The sequence below is a fragment of the Oncorhynchus gorbuscha genome, linkage group LG02 (assembly GCF_021184085.1).
Source record: "Oncorhynchus gorbuscha isolate QuinsamMale2020 ecotype Even-year linkage group LG02, OgorEven_v1.0, whole genome shotgun sequence".
Taxonomy (NCBI): Eukaryota; Metazoa; Chordata; class Actinopteri; order Salmoniformes; family Salmonidae; genus Oncorhynchus; species Oncorhynchus gorbuscha.
In genome coordinates, this window is record NC_060174.1 from 18,558,723 (window position 1) to 18,578,226 (window position 19,504).

At 41.3% G+C, this 19,504-nt stretch overlaps 1 protein-coding gene across 4 annotated transcripts in view; it reads left to right on the forward strand.

The window, feature by feature from the left end:
- The first annotated feature begins 2,191 nt into the window (after positions 1-2,191).
- LOC123998374 (KN motif and ankyrin repeat domain-containing protein 3-like) overlaps positions 2,192-19,504 on the forward strand; it is a 37,701-nt gene continuing 20,388 nt past the window's right edge. The window contains exon 1 of one of the 4 annotated variants that reach the window (XM_046303495.1): positions 2,192-2,323. The gene's annotated coding sequence lies outside the window, so the exon portion shown is untranslated. Of the gene's footprint in view, positions 2,324-16,623; positions 17,070-18,000; positions 18,066-19,504 lie in introns of those variants that run through there. The other 3 variants (XM_046303496.1, XM_046303497.1, XM_046303498.1) reach the window with 3 other exon arrangements.

Here is a 19,504-nt window from a genome sequence, read left to right on the forward strand (position 1 = left end):
AATCACAGAGAAGGAGCGCTATCTGTGTGCTCACCCTGGTATCCCCTTTCCCACTTTTAGCCTTCTCCTTTGCAGTCTATTTCCACAGTAAAAACCCTGTTATAAAATAGTGGCTATGTCAGAGATTCGACTTCACAGCAGTCGGTGACGGCAGACTGAATGATCTACAAATCACCTTTCATCCTAAATAACTGCTCATTATTATTTGTAGATCAGTCAGTCCGCTCAATCATTGATCAGCAACTGCTCTCAAACACGGCTGATGTCTCTTTTGAAGACACATTCTGCTGATTCATCAAAGTAAAGATATTTTCAATGTTCATGACAGAGCAGGGAAGCCATTACAAAACTTTGTTCAGATATGTGTGTGGTTCGTCAAGCACTGTTCCCTCTGTCACGCTCTTGTAAAATGGAACAATATTTTATTCAGTGACCAGATTTATCTTAACCCTACCCTTAGAGGCTTTACTGGTCAGTAAGTAGTGCTTTGTCCAATCTGAGAAATACAGTAACTGTAATGCAATAGTGCCCACTACTGTTAGGCCATATGGTTGCAGTCTGGTCAATAGGATAAATTGTGAGACGCGTTTGACATGAAGCGTGAAGGCATTGAAGATGACCCTCCCACTTTACGAAGCATAGACTTGGTTAATTCTTACTCTGCGAAGCCTAGATTTGTTTAATTCTTTATAGATTATAGTTCAGTTTACATTTTTTTTAACATATCCTAGCAGACTGCAATTTTATTCCCAGTTAATGAGTTTTTGTAACTAGCACTGAACAATAAAATATTAACTGCTGTCTGGAAAACATAACATCTGTAGTAGCTGTTTCTGTTTGTAATTAAAAAAAACTGCTGGTCAGCAGAAAGGAACAGCTGCAAGTACAAGAAGGATGCTCATAAAAAAAGCAGTTTCTCATTTTACTGGCTTCTGCTATACACACACACAATGCTGTCCAGGCATTGTAGGAATGGTAAATATTAAGGTGACTTTCCCCATCCAACATCTTTGCATTCTCAAGTGGGAAGTATTTCAATTGCTTTTATCCAAAACACTCCTGCCCTCCATGCGCTTTCCACACACACATGCATCACTTACCTCATTACATTACCTCGCATTGGGGACATTCCTGTGAATGTATTGTGTAAATGGTGGTTTCTACAGTGTTATATTGTATATCTGTATTGATGTTGATCTGATGTTTTTTTTGTTCTGAGCCAACACACCAAGATAAATTCCTAGAATTGTTTGTTGCATGGCTGTAATGTTTCCTGATTCTGATTCAATGTCCTATTACAGTCACCTCAAAATGACTTGCAATAGAGCAGACATCCTATGAATGCTTTGAAGTTAACACAATTGAATCACATAGAATAAAAACATCATGCAAAAGTAATTCATAGCAACAAAACCTTACTGTTCAGTGTATTATTTTTGATTATGAAGGCATGATCGTTCTAAATAGATAATGCTATTGAGCAGAACATATTGAACGTCACTGACATCCTTTTCATGGCAAACCAAGGCAATATCCAATGTGCAGGCATTCCAATGTGTTCTGATTTACATTGGTATTTGACCAGGTAACTATATTCTTCATAATTATTTTCATACAGTTATCACAAGCTAACTTAATTCCAAAACATTCCACTATGCACTAAATAGCTTGAAGGCAAACATGAACATATCTTTGTTCAAATAAATAAAGTATATTTTACACTTTACACTAGAGCAGTAGTGAAACTATTGCCATTTTTATAAAATGTAGAAAGAAGATCTGTTGGCAAAACAATAATAACTTATTTTTCATTAATTACTGACTTTATTGTCCCCATGGGGAATTTTTTTTGCAGTGTCATGTACACGTTTAAAGTGTACATGACACTGCAACAAAATTTCCCCATTGACAAATGGCACTTGTCTAGGCCAACTACAACATGACAAAAAATGTTTTGCTCAATCATGACTCAATAATTTTGGCCACAAACGTATTTTTTAGATATTGTGATAAATATGCAAAGTTGGTTTTAATTTCGAAACCTATTAAAAAGTATTTATATTCTGGCTATAACATCATAATGCATCAGTCACTTCCACTGAGGTATAAAGTACTTTCCACCGTTTCTGTCCCCTACTACTTCTATTGGGCACACATCCCCTTGCACGGATTGGTTGATTCGCCTGTCTATCATTGACTCATAAACCTGTGGAAGAGTGGGAAAGCGCAAGGGGTGGCATGTTTTTCCTTCCTAACTCTATTACCAAGAATGCTCGGAGAAATTATAGTGAAAGTTAAAAGAAAGCCTTAGGAAGTCTGAAAGGTAAGACAAACACATTTAAATGATACATTATTGCATGCACTACATATACCTCGAACGGTAGCCTATCAAATGGGCTCAACATTTGCGTAAAAGCAAAGGGAACAGGTAAAGTTACCGCTCTATCAACTGTATGGACCATGCCTTGATTGATTTCTATCTCTTTTCCTTTTTTAAGTAGACCTACATAACATATTGTGTGCGCTTTTTATTTAGTGCATTGAAAATAGTGCTCAGATAGTTGTGAATGTTACCGACCCGTACGAAGCCCATCATATGCCTACGATACATTTGTTCCGTAACCAACTGTATTCTGAAAAGTCTGTAGCGAACCATCTGCCATAGTTGAAAACATCAACTGTGCGGTTATATTTGTGCATAACCAATCAAGTAACGTTATATACGAATAAATTCTTCATAACATTTATTTATTTAGCATTTATTTAGTTTACTGTTCAGAGACAGCACATGAAAAGCCACAATTAATATCCTATGTGGGCATAAAGACAGTATCGTCAGGTCCACAAAGAGCCCCATTTGAACAAAACTGGGCTAGTCCAAGAACATCTGTTTGAATTTAATTCAAATTAATGAAACATTTTTAGAGTGATTTTAGTCTTGAGAAGAGAGATACATTGACACACGCCATGCAAGATAACTGTTAAAATAGTACTTCATCGATGTATAGGCTACTGAACGCATAGAATGGCGTTATAAAGGTGTTACATGAGGTTGGGGTTAGATTTAGACAAGTACATTTAAGATTATAATCCACCCAGGAAGTCAATTTTTTTTTTTACCCCAAGCAAAAAATATTTGGAGTTGTAGCTGAACAAAGTCGTCATCATCAAACAAACAGAAAGACATGACATGGTATGAAATTACTCCATTGTCAGTGAAATGCCCCCCCCCCCCCCCCCCCACACACACACACTCTCTGCACATCCCCCATTAGGGCAACAATCTGTGGTGCTGTCAATTGTATTCACTCTGTGGAGGACAAGAAAGTCGTGTCTTGCTTCATAATAACACACATAATCACATTGTGACATGGGGATTACTAAATGAACCACAGCTTCGTGGAATTGGCTTTTTGTGATCACAATTGATTCTCCTATTGTGGGGTGAGTTGTGCCCCAGACATGGCTTGTCCAGACTGTAATTCATCCACTTGACTGCTAACCATCCCCATGTTGTCTGTCATGTGATTCTATGCTATAAACTGTCTTATTATTATTGCATTAAATCATTGTTTTGTAACGTCCATATGCTTTCATCCTGAATTCACATGTTGTGAACCATCTGGCTTTCTTTGAAATGTAGATGTTAATTGTAAGATGACAAAATGTTGTGCATCTACAAGAACATACTGGTTCATGATGTACATTCCTAAATCTGTTTGTTTATATTTTAATGGAACATAAACCATTGATGCAGGCTAGATAATTTCTACAACAATATACAGATACACATAATTAAACCTTTCACTGGTTATGTGGGAAAGAAATGATCTAAGCTAAGGTTGGATGTAAAACAGAATGAATCATATTTGAGCAGCAAATATCTGTCCAAACAAGAGGCCTCTATTGTACATAGGATAATTGCATTGACTTGTTGTGCCCTTAGACAGTAGCCTCCATAGTTAAAAAAATAAGTTGCTTTTTACCTGTTGTCTCTTAGAAAAGGCAAACAGTTTTATGTTATGTTTTAGAGTGTGATTATTTATGTTTAAGCATGAATTCACTGCCTCCGCATTTTTACACCATCAATGCAATGCTTTTCAAACTGTTATTGAAAACAATATTTCCTCCTGAGATCTATTTGAACAACCCCAAAGTTTTAGTAAAACGTCATATTTAACCTTTCTTGTTGTAAGTATCCATATGAAACGGCTTCATAACAATGTGAACATCCTCCTATCCAAGAAAATATTAATGGTAAAAAGTTGGCAGTTGACACATTTGTATTAATTCAGTTAGATTTTTTACCAAAACGCAATGTGGGAAAAAAACAAAAAAGTGGGTTTAAAGGCTTTAATAGGAGATGAAATTGCCCTTCTCAGATTGACAGTAGCTAAAGCACTTGCTCATGTCTGTTGTCAACCCCTTCGAGGAGCAGTGACTGATGTCTTGTTCTGCTATATATGTCTTGAGATTCATTGTAGCAAATCACAACAATTATGCGTGTTGGACGGTAACATGTTAAGCTTTTAACAACATTGATGAGCTCACAGGGAGGATATGGTCGGGTTCCTGCAACTGTACACTTGAGTATGACTTACAGTGTCTGTCTTCAAAAATAGAACCACCATAAATGTAGTGACGGGTGTGGGGGCAGTGAAACTGTCTGATGCTGAGGACGCTCTCAGCGTCTAACAAAACAAGAAAATATATATTATATTCTGTAATATATAGGTCTATATTCCAAAACCTTGATGCCATGGGGTGGCAGGGTAGCCTAGTGGTTAGAGCGTTGGACTAGTAGCCGAAAGGTTGCAAGTTCAAATCCCTGTGCTGACAAGGTACAAATCTGTTGTTGTGCCCCTGAACAGCCAGTTAACACACTGTTCTTAGGCTGTCATTGAAAATAAGAATTTGTTCTTAACTGACTTGCATAGTTAAATAAAGGTAAAAAATCATAGTAAATACTTTACTATGTTTTGTTTTCTTCTCTGCCTGTTCCCTTTACCTTTCATTCACCTTGAATATCCAATCTGCAGAGAGTTTTGTTCATTGTTTGATTGAGTTAGATTATTGACTTATTCATTCAAGTCCACTTGAGGTTTGACCGTTCCCTGAACACTAGTTGTACAATCATCTCCTTTGATCAAGGCCTTCAGTGGATTTGATGTCTGCATCCCCATGGTTAAGTTGGCTCCATCTGCCATAGAGAGGTCTTTCAGAGAGGCCTTTTTACATCAGCCGATGTCACAATGTGCTGTACAGAAACCCAGCCTAAAACCCCAAACAGCAAGCAATGCAGATGTAGAAGCACGGTGAAAGGCCAGAACCCTAGGAGGAAACCTAGAGAGGAACCAGGCTCTGTGGGGTGGCCAGTCCTCTTCTGGCTATGCAGGGTGGAGATTATAACAGAACATGGCCAAGATGTTCAAATGTTCATAGATTTTTTATTTTATTTTTTATTTCACCTTTATTTAACCAGGTAGGCTAGTTGAGAACAAGTTCTCATTTGCAACTGTGACCTGGCCAAGATAAAGCATAGCAGTGTGAACAGACAACACAGAGTTACACATGGAGTAAACAATTAACAAGTCAATAACACAGTAGAAAAAAAGGGGAGAAAAAAAGGGGAGTCTATATACAATGTGTGCAAAAGGCATGAGGAGGTAGATGAATAATTACAATATTGCAGATTAACACTGGAGTGATAAATGGTCAGATGATCATGTACAGGTAGAGATATTGGTGTGCAAAAGAGCAGAAAAGTAAATAAATAAAAACTGTGGGGATGAGGTAGGTGAAAATGGGTGGGCTATTTACCAATAGATTATGTACAGCTGCAGCTATCGGTTAGCTGCTCAGATAGCTGATGTTTGAAGTTGGTGAGGGAGATAAGTCTCCAACTTCAGCGATTTTTGCAATTCGTTCCAGTCACAGGCAGCAGAGTACTGGAACGAAAGGCGGCCGAATGAGGTGTTGGCTTTAGGGATGATCAGTGAGATACACCTGCTGGAGCGAGTGCTACGGATGGGTGTTGCCATCGTGACCAGTGAACTGAGATAAGGCGTAGCTTTACCTAGCATGGCCTTGTAGATGACCTGGAGCCAGTGGGTCTGGCGACGAATATGTAGCGAGGGCCAGCCGACTAGAGCATACAAGTCGCAGTGGTGGGTAGTATAAGGTGCTTTAGTGACAAAACGGATGGCACTGTGATAAACTGCATACAGTTTGCTGAGTAGAGTGTTGGAAGCGATTTTGTAGATGACATCGCCGAAGTCGAGGATCGGTAGGATAGTCAGTTTTACTAGGGTAAGCTTGGCAGCGTGAGTGAAGGAGGCTTTGTTGCGGAATAGAAAGCCGACTCTTGATTTGATTTTCGATTGGAGATGTTTGATATGGGTCTGGAAGGAGAGTTTGCAGTCTAGCCAGACACCTAGGTACTTATAGGTGTCCACATATTCAAGGTCGGAACCATCCAGTGTGGTGATGCTAGTCGGGCATGCGGGTGCAGGCAGCGATCGGTTGAAAAGCATGCATTTGGTTTTACTAGCGTTTAAGAGCAGTTGGAGGCCACGGAAGGAGTGTTGTATGGCATTGAAGCTCGTTTGGAGGTTAGATAGCACAGTGTCCAATGACGGGCCGAAAGTATATAGAATGGTGTCGTCTGCGTAGAGGTGGATCAGGGAATCGCCCGCAGCAAGACCAACATCATTGATATATACAGAGAAAAGAGTCGGCCCGAGAATCGAACCCTGTGGCACTCCCTTAGAGACTGCCAGAGGACCGGACAGCATGCCCTCCGATTTGACACGCTGAACTCTGTCTGCAAAGTAATTGGTGAACCAGGCAAGGCAGTCATCCGAAAAACCGAGGCTACTGAGTCTGCCGATAAGAATCTGGTGATTGACAGAGTCGAAAGCATTGGCAAGGTCGATGAAGACGGCTGCACAGTACTGTCTTTTATCGATGGCTGTTATGATGTCGTTTAGTACCTTGAGTGTGGCTGAGGTGCACCCGTGACCGGCTCGGAAACCAGATTGCATAGCGGAGAAGGTACGGTGGGATTCGAGATGCTCAGTGACCTGTTTGTTGACATGGCTTTCGAAGACCTTAGATAGGCAGGGCAGAATGGATATAGGTCTGTAACAGTTTGGGTCCAGGGTGTCTCCCCCTTTGAAGAGGGGGATGACTGCAGCAGCTTTCCAATCCTTGGGGATCTCAGACGATATGAAAGAGAGGTTGAACAGGCTGGTAATAGGGGTCAGATAATAATTATCACAGTGGTTGTAGAGGGTGCAACAGGTCAGCACCTCAGATGTAAATGTCAGTTGGCTTTTCAAAGCCGATCATTCAGCGTTAGAGACAGCATTTGTGGTAGAGAGAGGGTCCAAAACAGCAGGTCTGGGACAAGGTAGCGCGTCCAGTGACAGGTCAGGGTTCCATAGCCGCAGGTAGAACAGTTGAAACTGGAGCAGCAGCATGACCAGGTGGACTGGGGACAGCAAGGAGTCATCAGGCCAGGTAGTCCTGAGGCATGGTCCTAGGTCTCAGGTCCTCTGAAAGAAAGAGAGAGAGGAAAAAAGAGAGAATTAGAGGGAGCATACTTAAATTCACACAGGACACCGGATGAGACAGGAGAAATACTCCAATTTTAACAGACTGACCCTAGCCCCCGACACAAACTATTGCAGCATAAATACTGGAGGCTGAGACAGGAGCGGTCGGGAGACACTGTGGCCCTGTCCGACGATGCCCCCGGACAGGGCCAAACAGGCAGGATATAACCCCACCCACTTTGCCAAAGCACAGCCCCCACACCACGAAAGTGATATCATTCACTACAGCAGCCATATTGTTTATTGTTGATGATGCAAATGGCTCCAATATTCCGCGAAGAAGGCCTCTACTTGGCTGTTTCTGACATTGGAGGAGTTATCATTCAAATAAAATAAAATGTTATTGGTCACAAACACATACAGTTGAAGTCGGAAGTTTGCATACACGTTAGCCAAATACATTTAAACTCAGTATTTCACAATTCCTGACATTTAATTCTATTAAAAATTCCCTGTCTTAGGTCAATTGGGATCACCACTTTATTTTAAGGATGTGAAATGTCAGAATAATAGTAGAGAGAATGATTTATTTCAGCTTTTATTTCTTTCATCACATTCCCATTCCCTTCAACTATGACAGACAAAATGAGAAAAAAAATCCAGAAATCACATTGTAGGATTTAAAAAAATGTATTTGCAAATTATGGTGGAAAATAAGTATTTGGTCACCGACAAACAAGCAAGATTTCTGGCTCTCACAGACGTGTAACTTCTTCTTTAAGAGGCTCCTCTGTCCTCCACTCATTACCTGTATTAATAGCACCTGTTTGAACTTTTTATCAGTATAAAAGACACCTGTCCACAACCTCAAACAGTCACACTCCAAACTCCACTATGGCCAAGACCAAAGAGCTGTCAAAGGACACCAGAAACAAAATTGTAGACCTGCACCAGGCTGGGAAGACTGAATCTGCAGGTTTGAAGAAATCAACTGTGGGAGCAATTATTAGGAAATGGAAGACATACAAGACCACTGATAATCTCCCTCGATCTGGGGCTCCACGCAAGATCTCACCCCGTGGGGTCAAAATGATCACCAGAACTGTGAGCAAAAATCCCAGAACCACATGGGGGGACCTAGTGAATGACCTGCAGAGAGCTGGGACCAAGTAACAAAGCCTACCATCAGTAACACACTACGCCGCCAGGGACTCAAATCCTGCAGTTCCAGACCTGCAGTTCCAGATGTGTCCCCCTGCTTAAGCTAGTACATGTCCAGGCCCGTCTGAAGTTTGCTAGAGAGCATTTGGATGATCCAGAAGAAGATTGGGAGAATGTCATATGGTCAGATGAAACTAAAATATAACTTTTTGGTAAAAACTCAACTCGTCGTGTTTGGAGGACAAAGAATGCTGAGTTGCATCCAAAGAACACCACTCCTACTGTGAAGCATGGGGGTGGAAACATCATGCTTTGGGGCTGTTTTTCTGCAAAGGGACCAGGACGACTGATCCGTGTAAAGGAAAGAATGAATGGGGCCATGTATCGTGAGATTTTGAGTGAAAACCTCCTTCCATCAGCAACGGCATTGAAGATGAAACGTGGCTTGGTCTTTCAGCATGACAATGATCCCAAACACACCGCCCGGGCAACGAAGGAGCATTTCACGGTCCTGGAGTGGCCTAGCCAGTCTCCAGATCTCAACCCCATAGAAAATATTTGGAGGGAGTTGGAAGTCTGTGTTGCCCAGCAACAGCCCCAAAACATCACTGCTCTAGAGGAGATCGGCATGGAGGAATGGGACAAAATAACAGCAACAGTGTATGTGAACCTTGTGAAGACTTACAGAAAACATTTGACATCTGTCATTGCCAACAAAGGGTATATAACAAAGTATTGAGATAAACTTTTGTTATTGACCAAATACTTGTTTTCCACCATAATTTGCAAATAAATTAGTTAAAAATCCACAATGTGATTTCTGGATTTTTTTTCTCATTTTGTCTGTCATAGTTGAAGCGTACCTATGATGAAAATTACAGGTGTCTGTCATCTTTATAAGTGGGAGAACTTGCACAATTGGTTGCTGACTAAATACTTTTTTGCCCCACTGTACACTCAATTAGTATTTGGTAGCATTGCCTTTAAATTGTTTACCTTGGGTCAAACGTTTCAGTTAGCCTTCCACAAGCTTCTCACAATAAGTTGGGTGAATTTGGGCACATTCCTCCTGACAGAGCTGGTGTAACTGAGTTAGGTTTGTAGGCCTCTTTGCTCACACATGCTTTTTCAGTTCTGCCCACAAATGTTCTATAGGATTGACATCAGGGCTTTGTGATGGCCATTCCAATACCTTGTCTTTGTTGTCCTTAAGCCATTTTGCACGACTTTGGAAGTATGCTTGGGGTCATTGTCCATTTGGAAGACCCATTTGCGACTAAGCTTTAACTTCCTGCCTGATGTCTTGAGATGTTGCTTTAATATATCCACTTAATTAACCTAAGTGTATATAAACTTCCGACAACTGGACATCTCGTGTCTGAGCCGTTGAATTGCGACTCCACTTTGTCTCTGTACTGACTGTACTGTTTGATTGCCTTACAGAAGGAATAACTACACTGTTTGTATTCAACCATATTCCAAGTCACCTTGCCATGGTTAAATGCGGTGGTCGGCGCTTTCAGTTTAGCGCAAATGCTGCCATCTGTCCACGGTTTCTGATTTAGATATGTTTTAATAGTCACAGTGGGAACAATATCAACATCCCCTATACACTTCCTGATGAACTCAGTCACCGTGTCCGTGTATACATCAATGTTATTCTCCGAGGCTACCCGGTACATATCCCAGTCTGCGTGATCAAAACAATCTTGATGCATGGATTACGATTGGTCAAACCAGCGTTGAATAGACCTTAGCACGGGTACTTCCTGTTTGAGTTTCTGCCTATAGGAAGGGAGGTGCAAAATGGAGTCGTGATCTGATTTGCCGAAGGGAGGGCGGGGAAGGGCCTTGTAGGCATCCCGGAAGAGAGAATAGTAGTGGCCGAGCGTTTTCCCAACGCGAGTACTACAGTCAATGTGTTGATAGAACTTCAGTAGCGTTTTCCTCAAATTTGCTTTGTTAAAATCCCCAGCTATAATAAATGCGGCCTTATTTGGCCAACTTGGAGATCGACACACCATCCTAAAAAAGGACTGGTTGTCCGAGATAAAATTTTATTGGTATGAGTAGGAGCATACTAGAGGTCGACCGGTTATGATTTTTCAACGCCGATACCGATTATTGGAGGACGAAAAAAGCTGATACCGATTAATCGGCTGATTTAAAAAATATATATTTGTAATAATGACAATTACAACAATACTGAATGAACACTTATTTAAAATTAATATAATACATGAATAAAAATCTATTTAGCCTCAAATAAATAATGAAACATGTTCAATTTGGTTTAAATAATGCAAAAACAAAGTGTTGGAGAAGAAAGTAAAAGTGCAATATGGGCCATGTAAAAAAGCTACCTTTTAAGTTCCTTGCTCAAGACATGAGAACATATGAAAGCTGGTGGTTCCTTTTAACATGAGACTTCAGTATTCCAAGGTAAGAGGTTTTAGATTGTAGTTATAGTATTTATAGGACTATTTCTCTCTATACCATTTGTATTTCATATACCTTTGACTATTGGATGTTCTTATAGGCACTTTAGTATTGCCAGTGTAACAGTATAGCTTCCGTCCCTCTCCTGGCCTCGAACCAGGAACACATCGACAACAGCCACCCTCGAAGCAGCGTTACCCATGCAGAGCAAGGGGAACAACTACTCCAAGTCTCAGAGCGAGTGACGTTTGAAACGCTATTAGTGCGCACCCCGTTAACTAGCTAGTAATTTCACATCGGTTACACCAGCCTAATCTCGGGAGTTGACAGGCTTGAAGTCATAGCGCAATGCTTGAAGCATTGTGAAGAGCTTCTGTCAAACACACAATAGTGCTGTTTGAATGAATGCTTACGAGCCTGCGGCTGCCTATCACCGCTCAGTCAGACTGCTCTATCAAATCATAGACTTAATTATAACATAACACACAGAAATACGAGCCTTTGGTCATTAATATGGTAGAATCTGGAAACTATCATTTCGAAAACAAAATGTTTATTATTTTCAGTGAAATACGGAACTGTTCAGTATTTTATCTAATGGATGGCATCCATAAGTCTAAATATTGCTGTTACATTGCACAACCTTCAATGTTATGTCATAATTACGTAAAATTCGGGCAAATTAGTTCACAATGAGCCAGGCTGCCCAAACTGTTGCATATACCCTGACTCTGTGTGCAATGAACGCAAGAGAAGTGACACAATTTCACCTGGTTAATATTGCCTGCTAACCTGGATTTATTTTAGCTAAATATGCAGGTTTAAAAATATATACTTCTGTGTATTGATTTTAAGAAAGGCATGGGTGTTTATGGTTAAGTACAGTCGTGCAACGATTGTGCTTTTTTCGCAAATGCACTTTTGTTAAATCATCCCCCTGCGTTGCATCTATTATATGCAACGCAGGACACACTAGATAAACTAGTAATATCATCAATCATGTGTTTTATAAAATTGCATTTTACCTTTATTTAACTAGGCAAGTCAGTTAAGAACAAATTCTTATTTTCAATGACGGCCTAGGAACAATGGGTTAATTGCCTGTTCAGGGGCAGAACGACAGATTTGTACCTTGTCAGCTCGGGGGTTTGAACTTGCAACCTTCCGGTCACTAGTCCAACGCTCTAACCACTAAAATAGTGATTATGATAGATTGATTGATTGGTTTTTATGATAAGTTTAATGCTAGCTAGCAACTTACCTTGGCTTCTTACTGCATTTGCTTAATAGGCAGGCTCCTCGTGGAGTGCAATGAGAGGCAGGTGGTTAGAGCGTTGGACTAGTTAGCTGTAAGGTTGCAAGATTGAATCCCGGAGCTGACAAGGTAAAAATCTGTCGTTCTGCCCCTGAACAGGCAGTTAACCCACTGTTCCTAGGCCGTCATTGAACATAAGAATGTGTTCTTAACTGACTTGCCTAGTTAAATAAAGGTGTAAAAACAAAAAGCATCGGCCAAATCGGTGTCCAAAAATACCGGCCCTAATTAATCGGCCATTCCTATTAATCAGTCGACCTCTCGAGCATACTGCTTAATGGGCTTTCATTGCACTGAAACATTATTAAATTGAATCTATCTTGGATATTAGATTGAGTCCCTACTACACGATATACAGTGTGTGAGAATAAATGAGCTAAAAATACCCATGTAAACTCTAACAAGGTCTGGGGGAGAGAGCCTATTTACTAATTGAATCTAGTGCCTTGAGATGCTGTTTATTCCCGCTTAAAGTGCAATCAGCTGCTTCTAACAATTTCCCCAAGGCCACTTTTTGAAACACTTAAAGGGATAATTTGGGATTGTGCCTGGATATATTTTAAGGCTCCTGAGTGGCGCAGGGGTCTAAGGCACTGCACCTCAATTCTAGAGGTGTCACTACAGACCCTGGTTCGATCCTGGGCTGTATCACAACCTGTGATCAGGAGTCCCAATTGACCCAGTGTCGTCTGGGTTAGGGGAGGGTTTGGCCGGGGTAGGTTGTCATTGTAAAATAACAATTTGTTTTTAATCGACTTGCCTAGTTAAATATACAGTAAATATACAGCATGATTTTCAGCCTTATTTTGAGGTGAGCAGAGCTTACGTATTGGCGTTTTTGTTAAGTCTTGGATCTGGAGAAGGTTTTCCCACAAATCAACTGTCCCTATCCTCCTCTATAAACTTGAAGTAAACATGTTGGTGTGTAAGTGTAATTTGCACCAGTAAAGGAAATAACTGATTAATAAACAGGTTTTGGAGTGTGGTTTTAGACCATTGCGGCTAGCTGACATCTGGTCTTTTTACTGGAGGTATGAAAATAAAGCATCTGGAGGCTTCATTTGCTACTGTTGTGAAGAAGGCAAATGGTTCAGTCTCAAATGGTTCAGTGTCTATGCTGCATGCAGCTCCTAGGCTTGCCAAATGGGTCAATAAGATCATGTTTCCAGAGACCTAGACATTAGGCTATGTTTTTATTGCATCATTTATTGGACCATTCCAAGTCCAGTCAAGTCATTTTCTCAGTTTTCTTAGCTGACAATATAACAGTTTGAAAATAAACAATTTGAAAAAGTAAAGTAGTTAATTCAATCTCAGTACAGTAACTTGGGTTGAAGTTGAACAGTAAGATGTTGCAGAACCATGGCACTCATTTTAATTTGATCCACTTTCTCCCCAGTGACATTACAGACAGTACATGTCATAATGTCTTACCATTTCTGTTTTCCACTAAGGCCTATATGAGGACCCTTGCTGAGGAGCTAGACCTTCAGACCATTTTAGAAAGAGCTTGGGCAGTACATTGAGACCATTGTAAAATCTGCATGCAAATAGCTCCACTTTGAGTGTGGTGCTTGGAGCCAACATGGTGTCTGGGTGGGAAGACAAGGTCCTGTTAGACTGGGTTTTGTACTTGGCCTTCCAAACACCATTCAAAGCCACGGACTTCCCCAATGCCTGATTGAATTCACTTTGTGACATTTTGAACCCTTTGGGGAGGGAGAGTGAGGGGGAACGGGAATGGGAGATTGAACAAGGAACAAGGAGACCTCAGAAAACTTTTGCAAACAGCCTCACCACCGAAGTGGCATAATGCCTCATTGTGGAGCTTGAATGTGTGTGGGGGAGGGAGGGATGCATGTGATGTTTGATACCCAAGTTGATAGTTAAAAGATTGGGTTTTAGTCTAGAAGCGTATTTAAGGCTGTAAGGGCAAAACTTTGGACTGCAATGTGTTTGTGTATCTCGAAATCCCTCATTGACATCAACGTATGATTTACGAGACAGAATTACGGATACGGATGTGGCCCTAAATACCTGTGGAAACATCTGGTGGCAGGGGGTTATTTCTGTGAACTTCCCAGGCACTTCATGCTGTGTACACATTTGCATGTCTAATTTCTGCATTATGTGTCGTGATGGGATGCTTGGACGCCAGGAAAAGACCAGGAGCTGTAGTCGATTTGCGTTAATGTGTGTTTGTGTTAGAGGTCGACCGATTAATCGGAATGGCCGATTAATTAGGGCCGATTTCAAGTTATCATAACAATCGGAAATCGGTACTTTTGGGCACCAATTTGCCAATTGTTGTTATTATTATTTTTATATATAGATTTTTTTATACCTTTAATTAACTAGGCAAGTCGGTTAAGAACACATTTATCACACACTTATTTTCAATGACGGCCGAAGAACGGTGGGTTAACTGCCTTGTTCAGGGGCAGAACGACAGATTTTCACCTTGTCAGCTCGGGGGATCCAATTTTGCAACCTTACAGTTAACTAGTCCAACGCAATAACGACCTGCCTCTCTCTCGTTGCTGTTATGTGAATGCAGTAAGCCAAGGTAAGCTGCTAGCTAGCATTAAACTTATCTTATAAAAAACAATCAATCATAACCACTAGTTAACTACACATGGTTGATGATGTTACTAGATATTATCCTGCGTTGCATATAATCTGACTGAGCATACAAGCATACAAGTATCTAAGTATCTGACTGAGCGGTGGTAAGCAGAAGCAGGCGCGTAAACATTCATTCAAACAGCACTTTTGTTCGTTTTTCCAGCAGCTCTTCGTTGTGCGTCAAGCATTGCACTGTTTATGACTACAAGCCTATCAACTCCCGAGATGAGGCTAGTGTAACCGAAGTGAAATGGCTTGATAGTTACCCGGCTCTAATAGCATTTCAAACGTCACTCGCTCTGAGCCTTCTAGTAGTTGTTCCCCTTGCTCTGCATGGGTAACGCTGCTTCGATGGTGGCTGTTGTTGTTGTGTTGCTGGTTTGAGCCCAGGGAGGAGCGAGGAGAGGGACGGAAGCTATACTGTTACACTGGCAATACTAAAGTGCCTATAAGAACATCCAATAGTCAAAGGTTAATGAAATACAAATGGTATAGAGTGAAATAATCCTATAATTCCTATAATAAATACAACCTAAATCTTCTTACCTGGGAATATTGAAGACTCATGTTAAAAGGAACCACCAGCTTTCATATGTTCTCATGTTCTGAGCAAGGAACTGAAACGTTAGCTTTCTTACATAGCACATATTGCACTTTTACTTTCTTCTCCAACACTTTGTTTTTGCATTATTTAAACCAAATTGAACATGTTTCATTATTTACTTTTGGTAAATTGATTTTATTGATGTATTATATTAACTTAAAATAAGTGTTCATTCAGTATTGTGGTAATTGTCATTATTACAAATAAAAAAGGGGGAAAAAATCGGCCGATTGATCGGTATCGACCTTTTGGCCCCTCCAATAATCGGTATCGGTATTGAAAAATCATAATCGGTCGACCTCTAGTTTGCGTTCCTGTGTGCACGCCTGTATGTTCTTGTTTTGCAGAAACTTAGGCTGCTTTTCGACAGTAAAAGCAGTGTAACACTCGTGTACATCCCCTTTGTTTATACTAGGGAAATTGTGTTTCCAAAGCTAGGGCTGACAGTGAGAACTTGTGAAGAGCAGAATCAACAACCTCTTCATAACCAAAATAGTTGCTTTGTGAGAAGGTGTTAAAGTTCACAGTTAGACATTGTTACGTAAATTACAGCTGAAAAGTAACAGTAGCCTGGCTTTGGCTCAGTGAGAGACGGGTACCGGCCCATGTAGATGGAAACAGAAAAGTGAGCCTTTTTGGTAAAACAGGGGTTAATCCTGTATGGCAATACACAAGTAGTGTGTTTGTTCAGCTCCTCGTTTTTGCTTGTCTTCTCCCTGGATTTTTCTTCTGGTGTCACAGGAAGCAGCTTTTTGGCCTTAGCGATGGGTTTCCTGTCAGGATTGGAGCGGCCCTGAGTTCCTACTGCAAGACAATAGGAGGTTTCCCCTGTGGGCCGGGTGCTGTTCTCAGACCTCCTTCCCTTCAGGAAACTGCAGATTTATCCCAGCAGCTGAGCTGTACTGAGCTGAGCCACACTGACTCAAACAAGGATTAGAGTGAGGCACTACCCTATGAGTGTGTGTCTCTATTGAATGGGGCTTTTGTTATGTTCAGTAGTCTGATGGTAAAGATGAGCCTGTAGTTGTGGTGGGGTGGGCTGGAAGGATGAAGGAATAGCCTTGTCCAATAAGCCCCGAATCTGGGTTAATAAGTGTGGGCTGATCTGGAGTGACTATCGTCTATCTGTGGAGCTAGAAGCCTTGCTTTCTCTATTGTCAGCCGGGTTTGCTGTTGACCCTCTCCTTTGGGGGAAAAGGGAGGTGGTGGCCGGGATGAGGTCACTTTTCCAAAACATGGCTCCTGCCATGTAGCCAGCAGCCCTCGGCCAGAACACTTCCTGTTGAAAAGCAGCGCTGAAAAAGTATTCTTCAGTGTTAGAATTATGGTGAATGCCGGGGAAACAGCCACCTCAGTGATGACGGTAATGGTAGAGTGTCGTTATGTTAAACAGGATAACAAATCTTTATAGAAACCCTCAACAGCTATTTGAAATATGTGCAATTGCTTAGTTTATAGTAGCTTGGCTTCAATTTGTAGAGTATTCCAGTGTGTCCGAATCCAATGACGGCTTTACAAAGTTAAACCCTTCTATTATTTTTATATTGAATTACAGCCATAGGCATTTGTTTTTGTCATTTATGGGATCATATGACATGATCTACAAGATTGCAACAACAACATAGAACATTGTGTAACAGGCAGTTGCGCTTGCGTGTGTCTGTGTGTGCGGTCACATCATGCGGGTGTATGTGTGTGTGACATGGCTGTGGCTGTGGCTCACTGCTGTTGATGAAACAAAGGGGGATACCTAGTCAGTTGTTCAACTGAATGCCTTCAACTGAAATGTGTCTTCCACATTTAACCCTACCCCTCTGAATCAGAGAGGTGCGGGGGGCTGCATTAATCGACATCCACGTCCTCGGTGCCCGGGGAACAGTGGGTTAACTGCCTTGCTCAGGGGCAGAACAACAGATTTTTACCTTTACAGCTCGGGATTTGATCCAGCAACCTTTCAGTTACTGGCCCAATGCTCTAACCACTAGGCAGAGGGATGTGGCTTCTCCCCCTGATTGTGTGTGTGTTGTAATTTGGTGCCTGTCATCAGGACCTGGAAAAACATCTTGAACGGGCCTGTTTGTGCTGAGTGAGAGCTGGTGACACTAAGTAAGGAGGAGTGAGGGAAGGAGTGGGTGGCATAGAGGCTCGGCTACATGTCTATTTTACACTCCTCTAATCTGAGGAGAGGGAATGGGTGGGATGGAGGCTACGTGTCTATGTTACACTCTTCTGATCTGAGGAACAGGCATCTGGGGCAAGTCTGAGACACTTGGAATTTGGCGGTTGCTAATACCTGACTAAGGGTTTCTTTGTGTTTATCTAAGTGTTGTCGATCCTGCCTCGTTACCCCTGGCTTTTTCACAAGGTTCGTTATGAGTTTGTGGCTGTGTAGATAACCTAATCCTTCCAACATGATGATATGTGAAACAGTGGCAATTGTTACTGAGTGGACTATCCTGGCTAAATAAAATAAATTAGTTGTTTGGAAGTTGAGATGATTTAGAAATTGGTTAATCTGCGCAGCACCTTGACTGATTTGACTGGATGTTGTGAAGAAGGCCTTGGAGTTATACCAGACTGGGAATTGAAATCCTGGCCCTAGTAAAGTTATAGGCTATAACTAAGGCCCAGAGTTTTCCCTAGCCAGGAAAATGTTTTTGCTAGATGGCCTTAGAACCCTGTGTTTGAAGGAGAGGGTTTTCCCTCTGGCTGGAAGAACGAAGCGGTGACAGCAGGCATGTCTGAAGCTAACCAGAGTCCCCCAGACCAATCTCCACTTGAATTCTCAGGCTAATGGCCAGTGTCAGTGGATGGCATTCTCTAGTGATAAGCTTGGCTTGGTGAGAGGAAGGGAAGGGGCTGTAGAGACTAGCCTCTGCAATCAGTTTTTGTGTTTTATTTTAATCCAATACCTTGCTTTGTGGAATATTAATGTAGGCTACGCTGGGTTTTGCTGTCACAGTGTCAACATTTTGTGCATAGCTTCTCCTTGAATTACAACGAGAGATTACAGAAAATCCATGTATTTGGAGATGTTTTTTAATTTATCCGTCTATGTTATCACAACTACCATGTAGGTCTACATGTCCCAGCCTGGTCCATGCTAGCAAGTTGTGAGAGGGAAGTGTGGTGGAATGTGCCAGAGGCTATAGGGAAAGAGAATCTGTGTGTTTGTGTGTTAGGGTGCTCTGACCCTGTGTCGATCTTTCTTAGTCTAGTTGTCTAAGGAAATGTGACCCACAACTCTGAACTCTGTATATGTGTTGGTGTGTATGTTAGCTTTTCTACGAGAGTTGTCATTCTGGGTCGGTGAGAGAAATAACATACTACTTTAGCTATGAAGGCTTTAAAAACCCCACCCCAGACCAATGTAGGAAATTGCTTTTCAACAATGGGTGAATTCAGAAATATTGCTAAATGGATTCTCTCTACTTGTCATTTGCCCAGCAAGCTGTCTTGTAAGCCATGTGAGAACTTATGTGACCGACTGGCTCAATTCGGTCTTCTGTAGCAAAATTAGAAATTGTGTTTTTTACATTGGATAAAAGTAAAGACTCAGAGCTAGAAAGTATATATCGAACACAACAGTTGAGGAACAATGGGAAAGTAATTCTGCTTTGATAGTTGATAAACTTGTAACCCCACATGTGAGAAAATGTTCCTTGAATGTTTTGGTACACCTACTGGAAAGCTCTTCGTTGTCTACACTCATTCAGCATCGTCACACCCTCTTAAACATTAGCCCCACCAGTCTCTTTATGGATTCACTTGAGGCCATGTGCTAAACAACCAAAGATTTCAATA